This window comes from Lissotriton vulgaris, chromosome 6 (genome assembly GCF_964263255.1).
Source record: "Lissotriton vulgaris chromosome 6, aLisVul1.2, whole genome shotgun sequence".
Classification (NCBI taxonomy): domain Eukaryota; kingdom Metazoa; phylum Chordata; class Amphibia; order Caudata; family Salamandridae; genus Lissotriton; species Lissotriton vulgaris.
Genome location: NC_141694.1, coordinates 1,112,445,074 through 1,112,468,647, shown reverse-complemented (window position 1 = coordinate 1,112,468,647; position 23,574 = coordinate 1,112,445,074). Strand labels below are relative to the sequence as shown.

The window sequence follows — 23,574 nt, the reverse complement described above, 5'->3', positions numbered from 1 at the left end:
TGATAATTAGCATGTTTTCCATTTTTTGGGGGAAGTTCAGAGTGAGAAGAATGTTTAAAAGCACTGACAAAGCTAATTTGTTATTTAAATATAGCAATTTTGTCTGGCAACATTTTACATAGAAACGTTGCATTGTCCACATTTACCACCGATTCTACAAGGAATTGTCTGGCTGGCCCGTGTGGCAGCTGTCAAACTCCAAATATACATAGGTGTTGTTGGAGGATGTGGCTGTCAAAAAAGAAAAAAAAAATGTGGGGGCTGCTGAACTAATTAAAAGGCTAGGGGACTTGTGTGGAAGAAGCAAGAAAAATAAAATGTGGTGCGTGGTGGTGGCAGTGAACTAACCAAGAATGAGGCAGTGGATATGAAGTGGTGACAATTGACTGATCAAAAAAAATAAAAAGGGGAGTGGTGAAGTTGAAGGAGGCGGATGCCCAACCAAAAGGACCTTCTGTAACACTATGATGAATAGATGAATAGTATATCCCAGTGGTTCCCAAACGTTTTAGAACCACAGCCCACTTTTTAGATCAACAAACTTTCACAACCCACATACCTTCAACAGACATGAGGCGGGGCAATTTTTAAATAGAACTAAAGCATTGTGGGTAGAGCATTGTCATTTACATACAGTACATTTTCCATTGAAATGATCACTAATTTTGCACTAACGTACAGTTTTACTGGCAGAACTAGATAGCAGACAAATTATAATGTGTGGAAATTGGGCTTCTGTGAACATCATTCACATTTAATTTAGGATCACCTAGTAAGTGTCTGTTTTGATCCTATTAATATTCGTTTCCAGCATACGTTAGAATTACAAAAAAAGTAATTAATTTTTGCTGTCCTAACGGCTGGATGCATGCAATACAGTTAATTTAAAGTTATTTACATTTTGTTGTGTATAGCAAAAAATACATTCTAAATTGTCTTATAATTCACTTTGAAAACTCCTCTCACTTTGCAATCAAAGGGAAAAAAAAAGTAAACACCAATCTTCTTGTTAAAAGGATAAAGCAGCGTGACATTGAACTTCTGTCTTTGAATCACCAGCAAGTGTGACAAGTTAAACACAGAATTTAAAGACATTTTTACTACTTGGTCTGACTTTCGCGAACTGCTAAAAAAAAAAACCAGTTCGCAACAACCCCTTAGTTTGGGAAACACTGCTCTAACCACAGATTCTTCCTTTTTTGAATTCCCCTGGGTCAAACTGGATCCAGAAACTTTAACAATTACTTCTGTGATTTTATAGGTGGTATACCATCAGACTCAAAGTTGGCTTTGCCCAGTTTCTGAAAGTGACAGCTCAGAGACCAATCTACACACCTCCCTGTCCACTGGTATCGGGGAACAATAAAGAAAACTGCACCCTTAGACGTAGAGTCTTGGTAAAAGACTTAGAACTGGGACCGTGTGCAAAATCGAACATGGAATCTTAAGACCTAGAAGTTCACTACAAAGTCCAGAGAGGCGGGGAAGTCGGAGAGGAATCTACAGTTAGATAACATATCCACCAGAAAGAAGGTATGTGAATTTGATCTTCTCTTAGATACACTTCTAATCACAGATGTCTTACCTTTTGAATAGACACCAAAGTAGTACCTCCAAACGCTGGACGGTCTGATGACTTGACCACAGGCCAGGTAATCCCACAGGACTGAGCAAGCAAAATGGCCCTCCCCGCAGACTTGACAATCAAGGCAATAATGTTTGATGGAAGTGTGAACGTCAATAGTCCCAAGGAGTAGCTGTGCACAGGCTAGCAAAAAGTGCAATTAAAAAAGGTAAGAGCCAAATTAAGGTCTCACTGGGGCATAATAAAAGCTTGGGTGCAAACATGTATGCAAGCCCTTTCAAAAATAAGTATTGCGACTGGTGACCTAAACAGGTAAGGCTAATCTGGGGAAAATAAAAAAGGCCGTAAGAGTTGACAAATAACCTTTAATGGTGTAATGGTGCCCATTGCAAGGATGGAAACGGGACAATAGCAAGTGCTATAGAGAATTCAGCCTGCAGCTGATTGACCCAATTGCTGTCACATTAGGTCACAAACTTTGGCACTGCCCAGAACGGACGGACTTTATGGACGGTTGACGAGGTGACATCCAAAACCACCATAGGCAGATCGATCCTGCTTAGCTGATTCTGATTAATGTGCAGACAAGGAGGTGCAGGTGGTCAGCGTCCGAGAGCAGCACCCAGACCGGTAGTTGGGGCAGCAGAATCCCTCTAGCAGAGGCAGAAGGACAACTCAGCAAATCAGAGTACCTGGCCCGCTATGCCCAATGCAGAATTTTTCAGGATGTTATGTTACGTTATGTTACATATTTTTATATAGCGCTCAGCTGCCCCAGCTAAGGAGCGTCCCGGCGCTTCTCAGGATAACCAAAGTCTGTTTTCTCCTGACCTCCCTATTTCAGACCCGAGGAAACAGCATAGGGAGCAATGCATATCGGAGTCCGGCAGTCCCAATGGAGCCAGAACCCAGGGCACCTTATGGCAGAACCTCAGCAGTAGCAAAAAGATTTAGTTGAGGCATGCCCCATCAGGCGAAGGTACGTAGAACTACCTCTGGCTGCAGCCACTACTAGCAGTCAGCAAGACAGTCTACTGTGCTAATTTGCCCTGGCATTCATGAACCCTGCCAAATGGTTCACAGTCAAGCAAATTCCCTGTAGGTTCAACCAGTGTGTCAGTCTCAATGCCTCTAACGTCACACACAATCCCCAAACTATTTGTTGCAGTACCATAAGGTGGATGAGTTGTGTTAGACGGGGACCCGGAGGGTCGGCCGAGTACAGGGGGAGAGGCCTCCGGTGAGGGCCGTCTCCGGTGATCGTACAGACAAGTAACTTCCCCCCCACAGATGGACACCACACAGAGATGAGTTCTGCACACTTTATATAAGAATGTTGAGGCAAGGTGATAAACGATACAGCGGGCCCAGGATACGAGGATCCTGCCAATTCTAGTCTCTGTAGGGAAATGGGGTAGCGGGATAGTCTTAGTACCGGCCCGGTACGGGAACAGCAAGAGATGGAGCTCACAATCCTCGAGCTTGAGGGTTCGCAAAGAAGGGCTGCGGCAGCGCCAGCAGGCTAGGAAGATTGTTCACGACGAGGAGGGCCGCGGCAGCGCCAGCAGGCCTGGACGATGGTACACGATGAAGAGGGCCGCGGCAGCGCCAGCCGGCTTCGAAGATGGTTACGACGAGGAGGGCCGCGGCAGCGCCAGCAGGCTTTGAAGATGGTTACGACGAGGAGGGCCGCGGCAGCGCCAGCAGGCTTTGAAGATGGTTACGACGAGGAGGGCCGCGGCAGCGCCAGCAGGCTTCGAAGATGGTTCACAAGAAAGGGCCGCGGCAGCGTCAGCAGGCCTCCAAGGATGAGTTCGTCTCGGTGTCTCTCGACTACAGGATACAACTGCCTTCCTGCTCTGGAGCTGCCCCAGTTATAGGTCTGGCCTCCTTTGATGTCCGGACCCTCGCACTTGGAGGTCGGGAGGTCCGGGATGAGGGAGTCCAGACACCCAGCAGGGGGGTGGAGCCAGCGCCCGGGGAGGCCGGGGGCGATCGACACCTGGCGGAGGGGAGCCATTGACACTCCTTCTCCCATTGACCTGCCAAGTGGTCTCTTCACCTCCTGGGTGGAAGGTGGTGCCTCGATGTCGGGGCCTGGCCAGGCCCAGGGTTGGGGTCGATCCGAGGCCACGCGGCCTTGTCGTGTGGTGTCCAAAAATGGCGGCTGGGCCGGGGCAGTGGTACTGACGGGGGCCCGGGCCAGCCGATACCGGGGTGTTCAGGAGCTGGAGTTCCGTTGTGGACGGGCCGTGGGTTGCCCCGGTGGGTTGCCGGGATGGTTTTTGTCTTGGATACAGGGAGAGCAGGGGTCCGGGTCCCGCCATGCGGGGGGGGGGGGAGCGGGCCTTCCGCGAGGCCTGTCCAACAAGTTGTTCGTCAAAACTTGCACAAGAATATCCTTAATGAAAGGCCAAAAGGCCTTAAGAGGCAGCCAGATGGCACGCAGCTCAAGAAGACTGATGTGGTGCCTTTATTCCAACGGAAGCCAGATGCCCCTGATCACCACCTAGTCTAGGTTGACGCCCTCCCTCCCCTCCCCCCCCTCCAACCCCTCCTCCCCTCCCATTGAGCCAATGCATCTGTCACCAATGAAAACTGGGAGAACAGCACACCACACCACAAGAAAGAGTGGAATCTTTTATCAACAATGGAAGGCCCCAGGTTACGTCATATGACACTGGTTCCAGTGTAGAGCTCACATGTGCCAAATGATATGAGGCACCAGGAGGATGCACAAGATTAGAAGACTAACAAACTCAAGATCCGTCCAGCTTGAACACAAAGCTCAAAAATCATATCCTGAATTTCCCATGCTAGCTGGGGGGGATGGGGAGGAGCAGAAAAAGTTTGAGTGTCTCAGAATCCAGAACAGCCTCCATAAAGGTAACCCTTTGCACTGCCAGAAGGTGAGATTTTGGCTGGTCAGTGAAAAACCCCGGACAAGACCGGAGTAACAAGGGCTTCTGCAGGTGGTCTGCAACTGACTAATAGGTCAGACTTCAACAACCAGTTCTCACTCTTTCCCCCTTCTAAAGGATGGATGGGGTGCTTGACAGCTGCTGCACAGGATGAAATGTTTACCTATAGTGATAAGCCAGGTTCTGGGAGTAGCCCCTGAATTTCCAGTATTGGATTAGGAAGCAAGCAGACCAGGACGAACACACAAAACCAAGCTGTAGCCTGGCTGCCCTTAAACTGCTCAAACAATGGCTCCGCCTGGTCTCTATAAAGCCTAGAGCTGTCAAAAGGCCCATCATAAGGGATGCCTGCAGAGACCCAGAAAAATTGTTGGCACCCATCTATTCATAAAATGAATCAGCACACCACTACCAAAGGCACAACTACACAATCTGTAGGATCCAACCTGAATAATCCCAGGTAATTATCTGAATATTTGGCCTTGTCCTGTCTGTCATCAACTGTTGCCAGAAAGATATTTGAGAATTCCTTTCGAAGGGCAGACAAAATCTAACTTCCAATGTTGCAGTGCTGGGGTGTATTTACTCAGACACTGCATTTAACAGTCATAACAGCAAACTGACATAGGAGAACACCCGCTTGCCAAGCACAATAATGCATAATGCACTTACATTATCAGGTGGAGCATTAGGAAATACACTGGCATTCACTTTAAAGGCCAAAACCTTCATTATAACCCTTTGCAGTGTTGGCTGCAGAGTCCAAGAAGCCTATGTCACCTGAGCAGGTCCTGGCTCTGGGGCAATAAACCAGCAGCATTGAGCAGGGCTTCGCTCACAGCCAGAGTTTCTATCAGGGCTTCGATAAAGGGTATTAAAGGCTCTAAAGTTGCAGTGCAGAATTTTAGTAAGCAGATTATCCTTGGTTTCTACTGTTGGCAACTGCAGTTCCAACACCTCCTCGGTCCTCGATATCATGACAGCAAAGAAAGCACTTTTCTCGATGGGGTCCTCAAAGGTGAGGTCAGTTTATTGTCTGACAAGGGATAACCCAACTAATACTTTGGAGATCCAAACGTAGTTATCAATATAGTGAAAGGGCAACCAATTGCCTTTTCATCAACCACCATCATATGAAACATTCTGAGAATACTGTATGGCATCTGAGTCTGAACCACAAAAGGCCTCATGGGGCTGAAGATACTAGCACCGAGGTAAAGTCATGGTTGGAGAGTCCTCCAGCACAACTGGCTGTGCTTCATAAACTTTATAGAGAAACATTGGCAGAGATCTAGCCAAACTCTGTTCTGAATCTGTAAATCAGCATCAGGGCCACCCAGAACGTGCAGTGCCTTTGGCAAAAGAGCGAAGTTGTGGCTCAGGAGCAGTCTAATGGGGTCAGTTGTTACAAGGGCAGGACTTGCTGGTGGAAGAGAAACTGGAGGGCTCCGAGACTAATGGGCAGCCCTGAGGGAGCCAAATCATCAGGATGAGATAAGGCATTGCCTCTTCAAAGGTCCTACCTGGGGAGGAACAAGAGAATATGTGAGAAATTTGAGGCGCAAAAGCTTCAGCTGTGTAATAAAGTTAAAATCGAACTGGTACAGAGTGGAGCCCTTAAAGTGCAGACTGCAAGATTTCTACCAGGTGGAGGAATAGCAGACAGAGTCTAGTCTAGATTCTGGCATTTATGAGATGATTTGTTCTTTGACTTTTTCTTTGATTTACTCCAGGACGGTGATCCGGACCAGGAACGGGTCCGCAATTTGGAGCAGGGCTGTTTATTGTGGTTGTGATGTACATATTTGCCTCCCACTCCTTCAAGTCTTTCAGGTGAATCTGAGTATTTTTCGCATAAATCTGAATCATGATTCTATCCGAGACACTAAAGACAAATATCCTGTGGGTCTGTAGCGGACAACTGCTTCCTGTAGAAGCTGCACAAATAGAAGCCTGTAGTGTTCAGGGGAAACATCACTTGCATACTGTCACACACTTTTGAGAGTCAGTAAAGTACTGACAAAGTCCATGAGAGGAGCCCCAGATGATGGTCAAAGCATACAGAACAAAAGGAACCGACACCAGCACGCAGGAATGGCACTTTTATAAGGCTCTGCATGTTCACTTCTTGAAGGGGGAAAAAGCAAATGCGGAGTTCGATGACATGCAGTACAAATTGCTAAAGAGATTCCGGATCCAGTCTGATACCTGGGGTGAGGAGGTGGAATGGAAAAGTTGAGGAATCCACGGCAAGAGTATCCATCAGGACCAGAGGAGTGGAGGCAGCCCCAGACAGGCTAAATGGAGATGCGGGGGCTGGAGTTAGTGGTGGCTGACCAACTAGCAAGGGTTGGGGGGAGGGGGGATGTTGGAAGTGGAGGCAGAGCATAAGTGAAGGTGGCAGTTTAGCAAAAAAGGGGTAGAAAGAAGAGGTCGAAAATTGGTGAAAGACATGCAAGGTAGAGATGTGAGAAAGGTGCAGTAGAAAGAGAAACAAGTGAGATGAAAGAATGAAGCAGTAAAGAGAGGCAAGGTAGAAATAAAGTAAAGGTTGAGAGTGTGTGGCAATAGGGTGGTAAGCCCATCCATGGTGTGTGACTGGAGTATTGCAGATTATCTGTGAAAAAAGATCTAGAGTGCCTCAATGCAAACATTAGAATGGAGGGATGCTAGCAGGGGTTCTGCCAACGTGGGAAAAAGTCTAGCAGAGCTAGGAAAACGTGAAAAATGCTTGAATTTCTGGGTCTTTCGGTGGTATTGGCATTCAAATATGTTAATGCATGGATTTGGATCAAAGAAATTACATCTTTCACCAAGATTCAAAGCAATGTGCTATACCTATATAGTAAGACAATAGCTCTATAGTAAACGGATAATGTACGGGGCCACAACAATTAGTTCATTTTATTTCGTTTCTGCTAATTCTCTATTCAATCACACTCTAGTACCATGACAAGTTTCCAGCCTTTGTAGACCTATCGATTTGCTCGTGATGCGTGCAAGAGTGGAAAAGAAAGCATTTATCCGATGACTATTCATCAGCAGCCTCACATGCACATTAGGAGAAAACAACCAAGTGTCGATAAGTAATGCATAAAACTATAAAATAGTCATTCATGGGTCATTTGAAAACAGATAAACATAGGTCAGTATAAAAAAAGCAAAAGTGCAACTGACCTTTTAAATCACATTCAGCAGGCTGGTCTCTTGTTGGGAAAAGCCTATGTGAAAAACCTAAAAGGCTTCACAACAGAAGAATTCATTTGGAGATAAATATTTTGCATTTCAGTTTCTCATCCTAATAACATCTATATTAACTGTGCCTACAGTAATCATGCACTTGCACCCTATATCCTTGTCTGACAGACCAGAACACAACGTTCACTTTAAAATTAGAAAAAAAGTCCCAACTGGTGACCAGATTTCCCTTTGCCCTCAGAGAACTCCTTTCCACTCTTCAACCAAGTTACTTTACCACTAGCCTACAAGACACCCACTCTTGACATATAAAGCACAAAGTACATAACTGGACACGTTTTACTGCAGCGAACACCATGACACTTTCCACAGTACTTATTATCCTTAAATAATTGTGTAAATATTGTTCAGTATAATCTGGCTAAAGCTAGAATCAATGAGGGGACCATGATCTAATGCAAGAAAGTTTGGTGAGTGGATCAAGAAAGCAATGAAGTTAATTTGGATGATGGACTGCTTCGGCACGCTACCCTAACCCATTGCGCAATCCTAATGGATAGGCATAAAAAGTCTAAAAGGAGGCAAATTGACCTGAAAGAATAAACTGTGTGAACTGTGTGGATGAAAGCCACAACCCAATGTAGTAAGTAGTAGTAGTAAAAACAAAGTTTATTTAGACAATAGTCTATAGGCTATCTGGTTTTAGGTTTAAACCTATAATAACTGATAAAACCCCACTGAAAGGAAAATAGCCACCACCGGTGTAAACCTATAAACACTGAAAAAACACCTTTACGACCACAAACTGGGTGCCATTCAAAGAATGGAAAAGATGAGTGAAAAAGTCATTTTTATTTTTTCCTGAAGGGGCCAATACAATGTAACTTTTTTATACAAGGTAGCATCAAGAAAGACTGGGCTAACATTACTCTGCTTGAGTGTTGTTGTTTAGGGATGGCACTAAAACATTGTCTCTTCTTCCTTCTGCTTTTTTCAGTTGTGTGGTCTTTGGTCTAAAGATGCAGTGTTTAGAATCATGTTTTAGGTCTTAGTTATTTTATAAACTGTAAAGAATCAGGAAATAACAAAATCATATTTGATATTGGAGACATTTGATTTCAGTGATAGGTAAAATGACTGGTTTCATAAGAATCTATCCTAATGTGTATCATCAAATTTGCCCACAGACAGAGAATAGGTGAAATCCTTTGATACATCAGCCCCCTTTTCTAGTGAGCCAGTATTGATTGTAAGTGAATTGCCAAATACCCCAGGCTTTAAACATTCAATGCAAGATGTAGTGACAGGTGTATGTGAAAAGAATTTTGTCACCAAGCATCTGAGATAGTGGTGAAAACATGCCATCAGATGTTTAGCAAACATGGAACGCAGTGTCACATGGAATGCTGCTGAAAAAGAGTTCCTACCAAGTTCAATAAAGATTGGAGTGATAGTGTTTGTTTTTGCAGCAATTCAGCTACGTATATGAAAAAGTTGTATGATGGCCTCTCAAAATCGATACCTAAGGTGAAGTGCTTCCCCGAAAGAGAGCCTTGACACTCGCTAGATGGTATGCTGAAAGCATCCTTACAATCTTCAGAGAAAATGAAGAATGCTACTGACAATGTAGTCCATTCTGGTGCAGTAAAAATGTATTTGGACCTCATATACCCTATGCACACACTATCTATACACATGCGCTATCAGTGCGGAAGGCAAGCAATAATTACAATTAAATTACAATTCCATAAACACCGGAAAAACACTGTTTCTATTGTTTTTAATGGTTCAAAAATGTGTAACCCCTGATAACCACTGTTTTTGTTAAGTATTGAAAAAACTGAAAAAACTCCACCAGAATTTACCAAAAATAGAAACTGAAAACAGGAAAGCCTATCTATAAACCATACACAAGGCCATGGATCCAATTAGCAATAGAAAATTTTACATCATAGTTCATTTTAACATTCTATACACATTTAAAACCATTAAAACATTAACATTTTCCATATTTTAAATCTTAATATCTTAAAATTTCTCAACTTCCTTGGATGCCTCCGTTACCGCTTCTCTTGTTGCTTTTAAAAATTTCCACAACCCAATGAGTTCGAAACACCAGCAGATGCTGGACCACCAAAACGTATAAACAATCTATTGTCAAATAAAAAAGCCAAATCTGTTCCAACTCTGTCCTACAGTGCAGAAACTTTCAGGGACTGCTCATGGAAGTCTTTCGAAATTGCCCATTATAAAGTTTTTTATACGGCTTTCTTCAAAGTCCCTAGAATAGTTTCTCCAGCACAAATAAAATTAGAATTTTAATTATCAAAACAATCAGAGCAATAGAAACCTCCAATATCAAACAGTGATTAAATGGGCTCCCTGAAATCACTACTGTAGAATGAGCCTTTTTCCCAAAAAATTTTACATTATTGGAGATATCAAGAAAGTATCGGCATATGACATTCTTATAACACAACAAGCAAAGTGAAGAAACATGTATCAGAAGAGTAAATGCTTATGTGGAAACAAAAGCAATTGTGAGAAGAAACAAAGTCAACATGCACAGAAGAAAACAAGAGATTTTCAACTGTACAAAGGAGACATGTATGGAATAATGAAAAGGAGAGAAGGAGAAATAATTAGGAGCAAAGAGAAGGAGGAGGAAGGGGAAGAGATAAAATATGAGTTGGACACTCCAAATGGAAGGACTGGTACAACATATGGGGCAAAACACATGGGCAAGGGAAAGTCTAAGGTGGTATCTTTTTGTAAGCACAGGTCTAGAGTCAATAATAGTAGCCGGGAAAATTTGGTACAGAAGGTACGATTATGGATCATTTTGTAAGCACTTCAATCAAAGCATATCCAAGCCCACTAAGCATGATATGATACATTATAGTGGTATTTCCCACTTACCAAAATAATCTTGATCCGTATTGTAATCAATAGGTCTAAAAGGTAAAGTTCCCAACTGTCGAGGTGCACAATGTGCACCAAGGGCAACAACTATCATATGATTTGGATTAAGACTCATAATAAAGATGTTCTTTAAGATATATTCAATCTTTTTAAAAGATGTGATATGTTTGCAGTAAAACAATAAGTGGTTTAAGTCGCCTGGGAGGTCACCACAGTGCCATCAGAGTTTGCAGTCCAACAGACCAAGCTTGTAAAGTCTTGCAGGAATCCAAAAGGACCTATGAATTGTCCAGTATTTACATGAATAAAGAATAGGTGAGAAGTTCTGACAGCAGGGAATCCCATATTGTTTCCCAGTAGGATGTGGAAGTGCAGGTAAATGATGAGTAAAATAATCGCCCATTTTCTTTGAATATGTTTATTGATTTGTTGTTGTGCATCTATAAACTTGTAAACCAGAGAAGCAGTGTGAGATTTGTTTATCAGGGTTTCTAGGAATTTAAGGCAGTTAGATGGGTGACAGTGCTTCATATTTCTAAGAACAACCTTCAGCTTCAAGGAATTGTAGAATTCCTATGGGTGACGGTTAAATCTCTAACATTGCAAAGGCAATCAGGTTAGCAGAAGATCCAAGGTATTTGATAATAAGAATGCCAAGTTCAGCCCAGTCCTTCTGGAAAAGCATTTTGAGTTTGTGATACCTGAAGCCAGAGTGAGGCAGATTCAGAGTTTTGCACCTTAGTAGTGAAATATTTATTCAGAGACCAAATGGCCACTGGGGTATTCCTAATGATCTGGACCAAATGAGTAACTTTCAGGAGTTTTATAGTAGACATATTTAACAAGGAAAGGGGTTTAACCAAGTCACCACTTTCAATATCTACCCACAACGGAAGGCAAGGAGAGCTCAAGTTTATCCACCAGAGGACCGATCTCACTAAGAAAGCTGATCGATAGTGGAGAATGATTGTTAGGCCCAAACCGCCTTTAAACTTATTAATGCATAGGTTCCGCTGATATATTGTGGCTCTTATCTTTCTGTAGAAAGGCTGGGATTAGATCGTTTACAGATTTATGGAATCTTAAAGTTTCAGAGGAAACATGCCCATAATAAAGTTAATTTGAGGAACCACCGTCAACTGTTTCTATTTGTCCCCACCAACTAAAAAACATTGGTGACCACACCAGTATTTTTTTTTTACCTTCATCAGTAGTAAGGTTTCAATATGCTACCTTGTGTCATCCATTGTCTTTTTAAATGCAGTACCTTGATATATGAGAGTTGAGGGTTGACATTGAAAATTAACTTACTGAGCTTTGTTCAAAAAGCAAAGCAAATTTAAAGAGAAGGATATGGTTTTTTCCTTTATTTAGTGAATAACCTGATGCTCCAGTGTATTTAGTCATAGTTTTAAGGATCTCTGGTATAGCCACATCTGAATCACTAGAGAAAGTAAGCATATCACCTACATAGGCCGCACATTTTCTTTCATCACTGGAAAAGGAATTATTTTCCAAGCAGTGTTGTTTCTAATAGATTTTGGGGGGGGTCCATAGTGAGAAGAAACAAAGGCGACAAGGGGCAACCTGGTCTGGTCCCTTGAAAAAGTACAAATAAATCTCTCGCCTACTTCATATTTGTTTAATACTGGGTGGAGGAAAGAGAAAGAAACTTTGCCAAAGGCCTTCTCCGCTTCCAAGGCCATGGTGGGAGACAGTGACAGCCTTGTCTTTTAAATAACATGACAGAAGGTGTGTATGTTGTCGGCTGCCAGTCTCCTCTTCAGAAAGCCAGTTTGAGTGCAGTGAATCAGTAATAGGGGGAATTCTTTCCATGCGTAGAGCCAGTACTTTAGCATACATTTTATAATTTGCATTAGGTAGAGATCAGTCCATAATTGTTATGTTCTAAAGGGTCTTTAGTGTCTTTGAGGATCAATAATGCGTGCTTCCGAAGCTGTGCCTGTGAGTTTGCCAGAGGTTTCTTTTTTTTTTTTTTTTATTGATTCAGTTCAAAGTCATGTATACAAAAAAAGCAAATATTCAACATACATAGTAATAGAGAATCACGAAGTGGTCTTGACATCAAATATATACAATCTAAGCAACATCTTCATAATATTAAATAACAAATAATAATCACTAATGATCCAAATAATCTATTAAAGTCTGCCAAATTTTGTACCCTCTTCTCTTTTTCCCAATTGATTTAATGCGATAAAGGTTAAAAACTCCAAGTTAAAGATATTATAAAATTTTGCTCGCCACATTTCATATGTAGGTGCCTCAGGTTTTAACCACATTGATGATATACAAAGGCGAGCTACAGCCATGGCCATGAATATAACCTATCTATTCTCTTGATAACCTATAAACAATTCATTATCATTCTATAAACCAAAAATAATAATCTCTCTAGAGATTTTTACATCGCATTTAGTAATATGTGCTAAAAAGAATTCTATAGAATTAAAAAAAGGTTTTAATATACGGTAGTCTGAGAATATATGTATAATATCTGCCAAATCACATTGACACCTATAACATTTCCCGTTATATGTATTACTCCATCTTAACATTTTAAGTGGTGTGTGATAAAGATTAAATAAGGTTTTATAATGTTGAGAATATAAATTGGCAGAAAGAATAATTTTATCAGCAATAAATATTGATTCTTGAAATGGTACTGCTGATGTGCCTAGTCTCGTACACCATATTGATGCCTGTTGGTCCATATCGTCCTGATGTAAGTTTAACAGATAGTTGTAAATAGTCCCTATGCGTGTTGGTTTTTTTAATATTTCAATAAACTCATTGGAGCATAATGGTACAATATGTGGGTGTGTATGGAAAAAATTCCTTATTTGCAAATACTGAAAGTCATGTTTCGACAGGCTAAATTGGTCTCTTAACTCCTGAAATGAAGCAATACTACCGTTTTTAACCATGTCGCCAATAGCTATTATACCCTTCTCCCGCCAGATGCCCATAGTGCGATCCCTGAATATTACCGGGAGAAGTTCTATAGAATTGCACAGAGTATAAAAGTTAATACGACCCAGTGAGATGAGCTTCCGAATAGAACGCCATCCTTTGAAAGCAGACAATATTAGTTTGAATCTAGTTCTTTTTTAATAGCTAGGTTCTGTAAAACGAAGTAGCATTTGACGAGATTGTGGACCTAATAGAAGAGAGAAAATATCAGGGCTTTCACATGAGGGTGGAGTTCCGCCAATTGAAAAATATTTAACGTTTTGTATAAGGCATGCCAAATAATAAAGTGCGGAGTTTGGGACTCCCCAGCCCCCCCTTAAGATTGGTAAAGTCATAAATTTAGATGCTCTCCGTGTTGCTTTTCCACTCCATAAAAATCGATCAGTTATAGATTGCAATTTTTTCAGTTCTAATGTGGGTATTTCCAGTGGTATTGCTCGGAAATAATATAAAACTTTCGGAAGAATAGTCATTTTTGAGACATTGCGTCTCCCTACTAACGATAAATGCAGGCATTCTATTTTGTCAAGTTGATTTTTTACTGACACTAATATATCTGCCCAATTTGACGAGACTAACTGTTGTGGCACGAGTCTAATTTTAATACCCAAGTATTTAGCCTCTATAGTAACCCTGCTGTCATTAATACATAGGCCTGGTGAGCATATGACCTGGGTTTTTTGGCTATTAAGTTTGTATCCGGATACATTGCCGAACATGACTGTCAAATTTTCTATTTCAATTAGTGCAGATTCCGGATCAGAGGTTACCACTGCAATATCGTCAGCATAAGCTAACACCTTTATGTCGCCTCCTGGTAGAGCCATGGATTGAATTTGTTGAGATGACATTAATGCTTTTAACAAGGGTTCTATATAGATAGCAAATATTAAGGGTGAACAGGGACAACCCTGTCGTGTGCCCCGCGTGATATCAACTGCCATGGATTCTTGTCCAGATATACAAATCTTGGCCCTCGGGTGCCTGTACATAATTTGTAACGAAGATATAAGTCGTAAACCAAATCCCATTTTCCCCATAACTGCCCACAAAAATGCCCATGACACACGGTCAAATGCTTTTTCAGCATCTAAAAGCACCAATCCAACGTCTTTATGTTGTGCAGTAGCATAGTCTAGTGTTGCAATTACCCGGTGTATATGGTTAATAGTACCACGTTCTGGAAGAAAGCCGCGTTGTTGTTGAGAAACTAAAGTTGGAACAATTTGACTCAATCGATTAGCAAAGATTTTAGAATATACTTTTGCGTCCGCATTTATAAGGGAGATGGGGCGGTACGAGCCAGGTAAATGAGAAGGTTTGTCTTTTTTATGAAATATAACTATGCTAGCATCTTCCCATGATGGTGGAGGATGGCCCTTTTGAGCTTCTAAAAAGGTTGCAAGCATGTCTGTTTTAATTATAGGGAATAATATTTTGTAAATTTCTAATGGCAGTTTATCAGGACCAGAGGCCTTCCCGAGGGCTAATTCTTTCAGTGAAGTCTCAAGTTCTTCAATTGTAATAGGCAGCTCTAATTGTTCCTGCTGTGCTGAATTTAAATGGGACAACTCCAGATTATCTATGTATTGGTTAAGTAAGTCAGGCAAGAGATCTTCTTGGGTGTAGAGATTTGTATAGTATTCATAAAACACTTGTAGTATCCCCTCTGGTGATTCTACACGTATTCCCTGATTATTTTCTATGGAATTTATGCGCTGCATATTCTGTCTTCCGCGCATTCTCTGTGCTAAACATCTACCTATATTTTCCCCATATTCATATCTTTCTGTGCGAAACGCCTTATATTGTAATGCTATATCCTGACTCCAAATTCCGTTTATCTTCGCTTTACGTTTCGCGACTTCATTTTGGGATATTTCACTATTACGTTGTAATCTAATGTCGCGGATTAAATCATGCTCTGCATTAGCTAAATCTCGTATTAATTCTATCATTATATTTTTCCTTTTCTTTTGTACATTCCAGCTATAGCTAGAAGTTTCACCGCGTAAACCTGCCTTAAAGCAATCCCACACCATTGCATACGATGTAGAGGCTCTGTTATGATCTAGGAATTGCTGAGCCCAATCCATAATTTGCTTCACATATGTTTCATCTAATAACAATTTCTTATTGAAAGTGAAGGATCTTTGTATTCTATGTGTGTTAGGTATAGGTAACTCCATAACAATTGGGGCATGATCAGAGGTGATGCGTGGTTTAACAGACATATTGGATCCTTGTGCCATATACCTAGGTATGAATATATAGTCTATTCGGACGAATTTCTTATGTGGTGAAGAAATACTATCCAGGATCATTCAAATGGGTCACAGGCCATCCATCAATCAACCCATGATGGGATAATAGTTGACGTAGTGCCTCAAAAACCTTGGGCTTCCTACCTAGATATCTAGAAAAGTTTGGATCCCATGTATTCAGTTCCCCATGGATATTGAAATCACCCAGTACAATTAGTGGAGTACTCCATCGGGCTAATTCGACATTTAAATATTCTATAACTGCAATGTCGTCCACATTGGATCCATATACTGTACAGATCGTTGTCACAACATTGCCAATTACACATTCCACAATAGCCCAACGTCCTACACTATCTACTTTAACCTTCCCCGTCGTGATTACAGAGCGTTGACCTAAGATAGCCACCCCTCTATTCGTGGTTGATTGTTGTGAGACAGCCAGCACAATATATCCAAGATCTGTTAATACTTGTCTTTTCGCCCATGGTATATGCGTCTCTTGAATACATATTATATCAGGTTGTATTAACCGAATTTCATGCATCACACGTTTACGCTTTTGCACATAATTTAGACCACATACATTAAAAGAACATATTCGAAAATTAGAATTTGCCATGAAGAAAATAGAAGTTCATTGCAGATATTAATTTATAACATTGTACCGTTCCAGCAACATCAAAAAAGCTATTCATTTCAGCATAGTATTCCATGACTTTGACTGAGTTTTTTCCCCCTTTTTCCCCCAAGCGCACCCCCCGTGAACAACCCACCCCCCCAAGCCCCTCCCCCAACACAGCTACCCTCCCCCCGTGACCCTTCCCCAACATTAAGGCAAAGGGGCCTATTGCCCCGGTGATGTATGTGAGAGCGCCACAGATGTTTGGGCGTGACCAAAAAGTCCAAACATTAGATAGAGTGAGTCTGTACCGTACTATACATTTGATCTACTAATCTTCAAATCTTACTTCTCACTCTAGTGTATTCAGATAGGCCTTTGCTAAAGCTTCAGCGGTAAAGAATCTATTTTGACCTTTATACACAATTTTAAGCGTGGATGGTTGGAGCAAAAAGGCTTGCGCACCCTTTTTCTGGAATGGTTCAATCATTTGACGCATTCTCCAACGGTTTTCTACAGTAGAATGACAATAATCAGGGCGTACAAAAAATTCTATACCCTTCCCGGAGCGCTTCTTATCCGGCCTAGCCAGATCATACACTTTCGGTCTTGCCAAAAAGTTATTCACAGATATCAAGATGGCTCGAGGATATTGACGTGTTAGGGTGTTCCGTGCCGTTTGTTTGCGAAAGGGGAACCGGTGTGCCCTCTGGATCTCCAAAGACCAAATCCACTCTTTGACTTCAGGAAAGGCTTCTTCAAAGAGTTCAACAATGAATTGTCGTACATCATGCCCCTCGCTTCCTTCTGGAACACCCAGAACTCGTAGGTTATTACGACGGAGTCTATTCTCTAAATCAACCAGTTTGGAGTTCACGTCTTCTTTCAGCCCTTTTGAGTCGTCAAGGCTGGTTTTAATGTGTGTTACTTGATCCTCTTATGAGGATATACGTCCCTCCGCTTCTGCCATCCTATCTGTGAAATCATTACATGATTTCACTAAGCGTCGTACCGTGTTCTGCAGTTTTTTGCATGCATTATGCGTTTTCAAGTGCTCGCTTTTGCCTCTTGTCGTTGCTCCGATATAGCTTTCAGTATAATATCAATGGGCATTTGATTTGGCGGTCCCGGACTAGAGGTGGTTTGTTGAATAGAGTCTGCTAGATCCAGCTCTATTTCTTGGTCTATGACGGTTGGATCTCCTTCGGAGGTTTCCTCGCTCCAAGATCTAGTTGTACGCATTTCATCTGTAGCACTAGCATGTGCTTCCTTACTTGCGTTCTCCTTGCTCACATTTTCAATCTCCTCATCCAGATCCTCTTCCAGGTCGGACCCCTCAGAATGTTCTGATAAAGAATAAAATTTGCTATCTTTACTGCCAGTGGGATCAGCATCGCCTTCCCCTTCTACCCCTTCAAATAGGGGTGGGTCCAATTCCGTGGCCCCTTCATCATTACCATTGAGAACGGCGTCCTTTTGTATTTCTAATGGTGCGTGAGAGTCAACAGATAGGGCACCTGTAGATGGAATGGCAAAAGAGGTTGTTGGAGAAACAATCAGCTGTTCAAGCGCAGCTACTAGCGTCTTGTCTTGGTCATTAACCAATGATACACCGTCCTTTCCCTGACTCCCTCCATCTTTCTGAGGGTCAGTATTAATTGTTGTTGGTGCTTTTCCCTTGGAGAACATTTGTGGAATTTTTGGGGTGCTCAGTTGAGTGTTATCCGGGTCGTTATTACTGTTATCTTGCCTAGACTTTGCCGCAAGTGCAGCACGAGTCCCAATCGGATTGTCACCACTGGGTCTAGTTTTCCCACCACGTGCAACTTTTGGGGGCATATTGAAATATCCTAATGTTATACTGTTGTGCGGTTTAAAATCGAAAATTCCAAAAAAAAAGCCACTTCACCAGAACTTCTGCCAGGGGTTTCAACGTGATCAAAAAGTTATTTTAAGTGAGGTACTAAAGCATAATGAAATGTCTTGTAAGCAGCGGCCGAAAATCCATTGGGACCCAGGGCTTTTGTGTCTGAGAAATTTGATGGATCATGACCTATATTCTTCCTCAATCATATTATCAACACTTTCTTGTAGATCACTTGGCAGACTAGGAAAGCTCAATTCATCAAGCTAGGTTTTACACCTACCAGTATGACATTCCCCATTTGGTTCAGCATAGAAGTAAATTGAGTCCAATATTTTGTCCAGATCCACAAGAATGTTCCCATGTTTAGCTCTAATGGCTGGGATTTTAGTAGAGTTCTTAGTATCCTTCAATATTGAGGCCAGAAACGTACCTGCCTTATTGCGTTCTAAAATATTTTTTGCTTTTGTTTTGTTAGACCAGACAGATAGTCTCTTGCAAAGGATCTTGTTAAATTCTTATGCAAGTGATTTTATCTTATTGCTAATAATTGAGACCAGAAATATCTATCTTTCAAGTTTGAGTTGTTTATTTTCAATTCTAGTGTATATAGTCTCCTATGTATGGATGTATCTATTTTTGTCATTAGGCTTACTATAGTGCCTCCAATGGTGGGTTTGAATGCGCCCAACATAGCTTTTTTAGAGAGTTCTGGATTTTTATAATCTAGAAAGAAATTTTTAATAGATTTAAAAAGTTACACTTTTAGCATCAGTGTTCTCCAAGATGTCTTCATTCATTCTCTAGGTCTTAGTTTTAGGACACTTAGAAGACAATTACATGTCCAGAGTGATGCAGGTGTGGTCAGATATTACAATTGGTTTATTGTTAGAGTTTGAGGCCACAGATCCGAGATTACTGGTGAGCAAGTATGCAATTCTGGACATGGTATTATGGGGATGAGAGTAGAAAGTGAATTCACTTCCTGTATGATTTAAGAGACACCAGATGTCCAACAGGTTCTCTCTACATAACTGTTTCTTCTGAGTGTGAGATGTACTTGTTGTATACAGGCAAGGAGTCTGTCTAGTGTTTAGTCATATGGAAGATTAAATCGCCACCCAGAATTATGTGATTGTTCGGAGGTAGTTCCCTTAATTCCTTAATGAGTTCAATTCAGCAATGAGTTCCATCAGCAATCTGGGAATAGATATTGGTACCATAAAAGGATATGCCGTCCCTTGGTATTTTAGATATGAGCTATCTGCCATTGTCATCATGTGAGACTTCTGAAGTGCTCCTGGCATTCTTCAAGTATAATGTGAATACCCTAATTTATTATGTTTGGCAGGGGAACACACAATGTCTCGGATCCAGAGTATTGCATACTATGGGCTTCTGGCTCTACCACTCTGGTCTCCTGTAGAAGAATAATATCCTTCAGTTGGTGGCCGTAATCTAGTAGTTTCTTACATTTGATAAAATGGTTGAGACCCTTGGTGTTTAACCATATAATTTTAAGTGATGCTGCAATCATTTTGGAATAAACTAGACTAAAGGAGTTATGCGACTAGGAATAAAAGGCTGACTAGCACAAATGGGACTGTCAGACAGAGTACTTGCCCGCCCCCCCGAAACACGTTCAGAGAAATGCAATGGCATTGCGTGACAAAAAACGAACTGAAATGAGAGCAAAAGTTCTGGAATTGCGAAACAAAGTAGAGAATGAAAACGGGAGAAAATGTGTGAAGCAAGTGTACGCAACTACAAAAAGAGAACAAGAAAAAGCTTCTACCCTTACCACCCAAGTCACCCCTCAAACCAAGAGAAACATGAGAAAAGTGTAGGCTGCGACAGGTCATCTGAGAAAGAAGGTGCTCAGCAACACAGGGACTAGAACAGCAGGAACCGAGACCTGCCATGCTGAAGATAGTATGGTAAATTAAAAAAATATTTTAGAGATCACTGCATCTTGTATCTAACGAAACCACAGTGGGAGTCTAAAATAAGAAAATTTTCTATAATGTAGTTTATCGAAAGGCATGTGGTACCTATATTGTATTTCAAACACAGTTAAAGCAGTACTAAATCAGAAGTTTGGATACCTAAAAAACAGAGGAGTGTTATCCTAGAAAATAGAGAAAATTAAAAAACAGCAACTATGCAGTAGACCGCAAGTACAGCCATGCATATAGTTAACAATGCAATGATAAACATTTAGGACTACAAAATTGTAGAATAAGTACCTCAGTAACCGGCACATGTTTTACCAATCTTATGACCCTTTCAATCCAGAAATTTTATTTTCCTCATTTTTTCCAAAATAAGTTCTGTATTTTGGTTTCGCAGCAGCCTAAAAATTATTGGTCTTTGAGTAGAAAGGGAGCTTAAGCTTCCAAATGGAAATCTATGTGCTCTTTCAATTTCAAAATCTTTCACAAAAGATATCCACAAGGATTGTGTTAGCCAGGATGCAAGAAAGGCGACCCAAAAGTGGACTTCCTGTTCCACATTTTCAAGTAGGCCACACATTCCCAGATTGCCTCTTCTGTTTCTATCTTCAAGCTTGGCAACGTCCTTTTCAAGAGATTCAAACTTCTGTGCCATAAAATCAGTACATTCAGGTTTCCAAATTCTAAATTCAGCTTCCTCAAGCCTGTTGGCCAAGAATTTGACACTTGTCGCAGACCAGATATTTCTGATTGTAAAAATTCTGTGTTGGATTTTGTGCTTTACGACAGATCATGTAGAGAGTTAAACTGTTGTAAAATGATGTCATGTTAGTGCCGTCTTGTTTTCCTTTTATAGGAAAGTCTAGAGACGATCTGTCTTGGTGCGGTTCTGACCTGCTTTATGTTCTTTGGTATCTTTGCTGCCTTTATAGCCTTTCATTTTATAGTCAGCCATCTTGACGAACCCTGCACCAAGAAAGGGTTTGCACAATAGGTTAGAGCAGATATGGCTGTGAAATGGTTAGAGCGGTTTCTAAGTTGGCAGTAGAGTGTGTTCCTTAGTCTGGGACTAGAGGTGTATAATTGTTTTTCCAATTTGAATTGGTCAAAAAGCATATAGACCGTGACCATGCAACCCGGTCGCTCTGTGCTATCAGCAATGTTAGATCTGAGTACTGCATAGGACTTGAAGGAGATTTAGAAATGCCACTATGGAGGGACAGTTCAAAGTAACCAGTTTTAATTATTAAAGAGAGCGTATAGCCAATTTGCAGAATGCTGAAAATCTAGTAAGTTCCAGGGACTCAAAGAGGCAAGAATGCTCCAAGGTAAAGTTTTCCACCAAGAGGATAAAAACCTATCAGCCAGTGTTGGTAGTTGAGAATAGCGACCATCACATTAAGAAATAGCCAGCCTTCCCACCTCCTTTGTTGGTGGTGTAAACATCAGCACACTGTTCTCCATTGGTCGCACTGGCAACGTGAGGAGGTGGAGGCATCCCAAGGCAAAAGTCGATGGCCAAGGGGTCCAGACTAACAAGGGGCTCCAACCCAGAGACTTGTAAGAATTCAGCAGCCATTGTGAATAGCTGAGGTGAACGGCACCATCTGGAGAGCTACCATGGAGGGACTCTCAAGTAGATGCAAGATCAGAGTAGGCGCTTGCCGGCTCAGCAACGGAAGTTTTTCATCATGTTGTGGGCATAGCAAAGGCCAGAAGTTAGACGAGTAATAAACAGATAGATGGGCACTACATGTGATAATCGCCTGCCGTTTCTAGCCATGCAGCAAAGCTCTGAAGTCATGCCGTCATCTCCATTGGGTGCCCCCAGCCCATCATAAGGAATGAGCTTTTGCGAGAAGTAGTGCACCCGGAACTCAATGGATGACGCATTGGAACAAAGCTCTACCAAGAGTGAGAAAGCACTCAACGTCACATTTATTTTACATTCTGTCAGGTGAGGATTAGGCTTTCTTACTTCCCTTTAATATACATCATTTTTAAACAGCAGCCATTTTAAAATTTCTAAACTACTTTTCCAGTGAACATCAGGGAAAACAAACAATGTAAGTTTTTTTTAATGTCTCAATGTGGTCCCAAATAGTCCTCTGTTGCTGCTTGTACTTTCTACGTTGCTAAACAGCCAGTTAAGCGCTCCTTTTGGCTTCTCTGGTTCTCTCAGGCAGTTCGAGTTAGTGTTTGTAACTTTAATGCTTTTTGTGACTGTACTGTGTATGAACTAACATGCCACTTGTAGGCGTTTTTCACTTTTAGATCCCCTTTCAGTTGCGGGACCGCTATAGGGCTCTTTACAAGACTGGGCTCATCTGTATCGCGTTGCCGTCTTTTGTCCGCTAAAGGACCATACTGTGGCGAGTTACATTGGCTCCGTGCATCGTGTCTCTCTCGCCCGTTGAAAGGAGTGGAGTGCACGCAGCTGGAGCCTGCAAACAGTGGAGCCTTGTCCCGCTGCAGCTCAGGGCGACACCCAGCATGTGTGGACACATTCCTGGGAAACAAAACCCTACAGTAATTAAGGGAGAGTGTGTCTCCCTGGGGCTTGTGCCCTCCCTATGTGCCTCTGGTCCACACATTGGCGCCTAGGCTCCCTGTCCGCTCCCAGTTTAAAACGCTTGTGTGAAATCAAAAAGAGGTTACCTCAACCCAGGCTGTCTTGCCCAAATCCATACATATGAAGCACTCTACCCAAATAGCACTGACCTACACGCTCAGGAGGGGTAAATTTCAATATGAACATGCAGTCATCTCCCCCCCCCCCCCCCCCCTGTCCTTCCTCCGGTGGGACGAAGATTTCTATGAAGCTGTTGACACCTCAATCCTATGGATTGAATAAGAATAGAGAGGAGGGGTGGATATAGGAGAATGTGGAATAGACCGGATCATTTATCCCAGAATAGACCAGATCCTATGTTTATACCAAACATGTTCCTTAGTTACAACCGCTTTAATTGTCTTGAGGCGGTAGACTGACTGGGTCTCGACTATAAATTGGTGCCGCTATGTGACCAGGAAGGGGTGGAAAGTACGCCTTTTGAACAGATGGAAACATCCAGCCAGATAGTGCCAATACCACTGGGGATAGGGGATAACGAAGGTAGTGTTGATCCAGGTATGAAGGAGGACACTAACATGGGCGAGCAAGGTGACTATTTTAGGCTCAGGGCGCCTGGAAATGATATTTCGGTCTCCATTCAAGTATCCCCTGTGATAGAGAACAATGGCCTAAATACC

At 41.8% G+C, this 23,574-nt stretch overlaps 1 protein-coding gene across 2 annotated transcripts in view; it reads right to left on the bottom strand.

Annotated features, from left to right (window-relative positions):
- Positions 1 to 23,574, bottom strand: part of ATL2 (atlastin GTPase 2) — an 837,115-nt gene that overhangs the window by 584,840 nt on the left and 228,701 nt on the right. The gene's annotated exons all lie outside the window — the stretch shown is intronic.